Raw genomic sequence first — 4737 nt, forward strand, 5'->3', positions numbered from 1 at the left:
GTTTTGGTCGACTAAACGAAAATCTAATGGGTTTTGTTAAAGCCTCTGTCTATTTCTCCTTCCCCAGCCCCTCTGTGTCTCTTTGTGTACTCTTAGCCCCTCTATGTCTCTCTTTCCCAAGCCCAGGTCTGTCTCTTTTGCCCCTTCCACAGCCCTGTGCAGTGTTATTTTTTGCTGCAAATTACAATTAGGTTTAGTCATAGTCTTTTGACAAAAACACCATTTTAGTTTGTCGTATTTTAATCATCTGAATTGTTTTAGTCTAGTTTAAGTCGACAAAATGAGCACCGATTTACATACACAAGACGTGAAAATATGGGATTCAATATAAATAATGGTTGTGGGATAAACTTTCACAACAGATGGCAATCAAATGTTCTTCCTGTTTGCACTTTTTTTTAAGTTTTCCCCATATATTTGTATGTGATGTGTAGAGGAGATCATGGGAATAGCTGGCAGTAATATTCCCTTCTTTGCAGTCCTTTGGGATCTGTTCCATTGCCAGTTGAAAATAACACTCTAACCACCATAACTACTACAGCTCCCTGGATATGTTGCCAGCATGCCCCTTTGCGTGACAAATACTTCTGTGTCAAACTGTTTTCAACTGGTTTGCACCAATTAAAGGTCCCCCAGCACTTGTGGTCCAGCCCCTCTATTGCTTGGCATACTTTTAGCGCAGATATAAGATTTCTAAAATAACAATATTAATTTTGCCATAATTTAAATGGCATTCATTGGCTGAGTGTCAGCTGACGTTGTAAGCCAATGAATGCATGCACTTGATATAGCTAATGCAGAAGTGTATCTTCTACAATAGCAATATGTTGAGTGAGCGTTAGACCAGTCACTCAGAATCCGAAACCACTTGGTTTTATTAAAAGCAATTAAAAAAACTGTTCGTTGCAGAACAGGAGGACAGTGCTCACACCATAACCACTACAGTGTGCTTACAGCATCCTTTAAGGACAAAGTTTCTTTTTTTTTTATCAATACATTACAATTGTTTTAAAGAACATTTACAGGTATTCTACGTTAACATAATTTCTTTTTTATTAATTTGTCTATAATTTTTTCTTTTCAATAAAATGTTTTTCTTTATATTTGTGTAAGAGTTTACTAAAATTTGTATTGTCTACCAGCAAGCAGTTGCTGAATATGGGGCATATTTATTTTGTTACGTTTTGCCGTTAATACATAATTACTACTAGCATTTATTTAATTCTCATTTTATATAATTGTATGTAATCTAGATGAATGCATCTGTTTCAGAGTCTAATTGTCTGAAAACATATTATTTTCTATTGTTATAAACAATAATGTCCCTAGTTCTGAATGTGTTTATCCCTGTAGCTAAGAACATAGGAAACATTAAATTTCATTCAGCGCTTTTAAGGCAAAGAAAAGGTTTTTTTACTGTAAGAACAATAAGGATGTGGAATTCTCTGCCTGAACAAGTGGTTTTATCAGAATCTATACAGATGTTTAGACAGCAACTAGATGCATACTTGCAAAAACATATTATTCTAGGATATAATTTTCTAACTGTGGGGTAATAGCTTCTTGTATCCAAGGATAAATCTGCCATTCTGGGGTCAAGAGGGAGTTTTGTTGCAAAATTGCAAACTGGGTTGTTTTGTCTTCTTTTGGATCAACAACAAAAACCAAATGTGAGGAAGGTTAAACTAGATAGACACGTGTCTCTTTTCAGCCTATGTAACTATGTAATAAGGTAGTGTCATGTATAGAAAGTACCTACATCCTATTGATGAAAAGATATTTGCATTATGATATACAATGCTAACACCTGGGGCGTAGTTTTGTGTACAGTTTTTCAAACTGGGAGTTATAGAACTGGATCATCTGCATACCTACAATAAAATCAACGAGGGAACATAAGATCTTATCAAAATCAAAGGAACTGGTTCTTGACAATGACAAAGATACAGAATGTTCTCCTTTATCAAATTCAACAGACTCATTTTAAAAGTTTTGATGCTTTTTTTTTTGTCAAAGCAGAATATTCAGGGCTATAATAATTTTTTGGGACTTGAATCGCTTGTTGTAGGAGAAATGTGATTGCTACTTTGAAATCTAGAAAGAATGTATTCTCTTTGTGCTACACGACTGCATTAATTTGGGTTTTATTTTGCCTTCTGTTGATTCAATACCAGATCTCAAGGTGTGTAAAACACTAAACATGATGCACTTGATTTTTTACTTCTATTATCTACCTAGTACACAACAGATATATCACGTGTATAAATATTTGCAGGGAGTATTTCTTTATTACAAGTGCTTTTTTAGATCTCTTCTCTAGCATTATACAGGGTGGGCCAAAATTCAGAGTAGGACAGGCAAATAACATTTTAATTAGTACATCATTTTTTGTTGTTGCAGGTACATATTATAACTGAGTTTTGGGAGATTTATCATGGGTAATTTCAATAAGGAACAAAATTAGCCAGAGAAAACAATTTATGCATCAACTCATGTCTGACAAAGCTCATTTTAATTTAAAGGGGTTCGTCAATAAGCAAAACTGTCCTTTCTGGGGTACAGAAAATCCATGGATAATTCATCAGCACCAATTGCATCCTACCAAAGGCACTGTCTGGTGCAGGGTGACCTCATAGCACGTTATCGGGCATAAATTTGAGTGCTAGAGCCTGAAACATTGACTAATATTATGAACAATGCAATCGCAAGAGACCCCCTTTGCGGGGTACCAAAATGGAGCTCATTTAAAAGATGTCTACTTCCATGCCTAGTTAAACAAATCTCCTTACGTTAAAGGACCACTATAGTCATCCAGACCACTTCAGCTCAATGGTCAGGTCCCCCAGGTTTTAACCCTTCAGATGTAAACATAGCAGTTTGTGGCGCTTCTGCGATGCTCAATGCGAAAATCGCACTTAACATGCACAACGTCCATAGGAAAGCATTGAGTAATGCTTTCCTATGGGCGGTTTAAATGCGCACTCTGCTCCACTCGGGAGCTCACGTTGGAGGGGGAGGAGAGGTCACCGGCGCTGGATAAAGGTTAGTGGTTGAAAGGGTTTTAACCCTCCAGACCAGCAGGAGGGGGCCCTAAGGACTATACAGTGCCAGAAAAACAAGTTTGTTTTCCTGGCACTATAATGGTCTTTTAAGCATTCATTGTATGGAATATCATTGAAATTGGTTCATTAATAAATACATTTAAAAAAGAGATATTGACCCCTCCTACCATACTCCAGATTGTGTTCAACCCTGACAGTCCAAGATGGGACTGTTCAATGGCTAAACTATCTACAAAGATCATGAAAATATGCACTCTATACTTAAAGGAACATGCCAGCCTTCATAACATACAGTATTGTAATGGCTGTGATGGCGAGAGTGCCCTGGTTCCCCATATTGTAAGTAGAGAAATCATTTTGTAATGGTTTGACTAATTATCTGGGGTCCACCATGAACAACTGGAGCCCTGAAGCTTTGAGCATTATAATATGGAGAACTGACTCCTAAAGATAAAAAAAAAAATCCTCGCCCAGCCATCACTTCAACTGACTCCAAGCTCACATACTATTTTGGGTCCTCATCTAGTCTCCTGCCCTTGGCTCTGCATTCTCTTTCAGGCCGTTCAGAAACCCCGGCCTGTCTCTGACCATCAACTAGATTTCCCCTGTCAGTTCTTTACCTGTCTCTGCCTCTGCCTCATATTTCTCTTTGCCTTCACTCCCTCAAGCTTCCCTTCTCTTCTCCCATACATTATTACCTGCATCTGTCCCTCATCCAGCCAAGCCTGGCTCTCTCTCTTTCCTTACCCCATGTTATAAATTCCCTTTTACGCATGGATATTCACTAACCGTCTAATTCACCAAACAACAAATTGTAAGAAAACTCAAACTGCAAACTTTAGCGGAGTTAGAGATCATCTATTTTAGCCACAATGTTGCTGTCTTTTACATCCACAACAAATAAGACCTGGGGAAATAAACCCCTTAAAGCTTCTCTGTCACATTCTGGGGTCTTTGCATCATTTGGAAAGACCCCGATATTGACTTCTTTGCTGCTCGCTGGCCATGTGGAAGGTACATTTTACTTACCTGAAACAGTCCCTCATGGCGGCTGCCATTTACATTGGTTGGAACCTTTTTAGCAACTGGCATTTCATCTGCCAGGAGCCCAAGTCAGTTCTGTAAGGAGAGTACAACACTGAAGCCTATGGAGGATCTCAATGAACAGTACATATAGGAGACAACACGGATGGTGCCTTGCCATGAGCGGGACAAAACCTGACAAAGGTAGGTCCCACATATGTGAAACAGAGGGGAAACATATAAGGCACCATAGTCCCTACTCTGTTGTATGTGTTTTGGGAGAAAAAGATTGAGAAGGAACAAATTCCAGTCAATAGGGTGCCAGAGCCTGAGGTGTCAGGAACTCACATTTTTGGTTAAATTACCCAAACTGGAAACATTCCCCATGTTTTAGATATCAGTTTATCTAATCTGCTCTTTGAAATTCACTTTGAATTCCCCCCAGTTGCCGCCATTAGTTTCCATGTGTGAGCCTGCTATGACTGGCCTGCTGCCTCCTGTCACTTTGTCAGACTGTGTTCTAACCACGTGATCTGGCTGGAGGGTTAGCACTCACTTCCGCGTCACGTGACAGCAAGCCATCCGCTGGTGATCACATGAGGCGTGGCTTACCACGTGTTTTCTTGCGTCAACCCGGCCCCGCCCCCCTTAA

This window comes from Pelobates fuscus, chromosome 13 (assembly GCF_036172605.1).
Source record: "Pelobates fuscus isolate aPelFus1 chromosome 13, aPelFus1.pri, whole genome shotgun sequence".
Classification (NCBI taxonomy): Eukaryota; Metazoa; Chordata; class Amphibia; order Anura; family Pelobatidae; genus Pelobates; species Pelobates fuscus.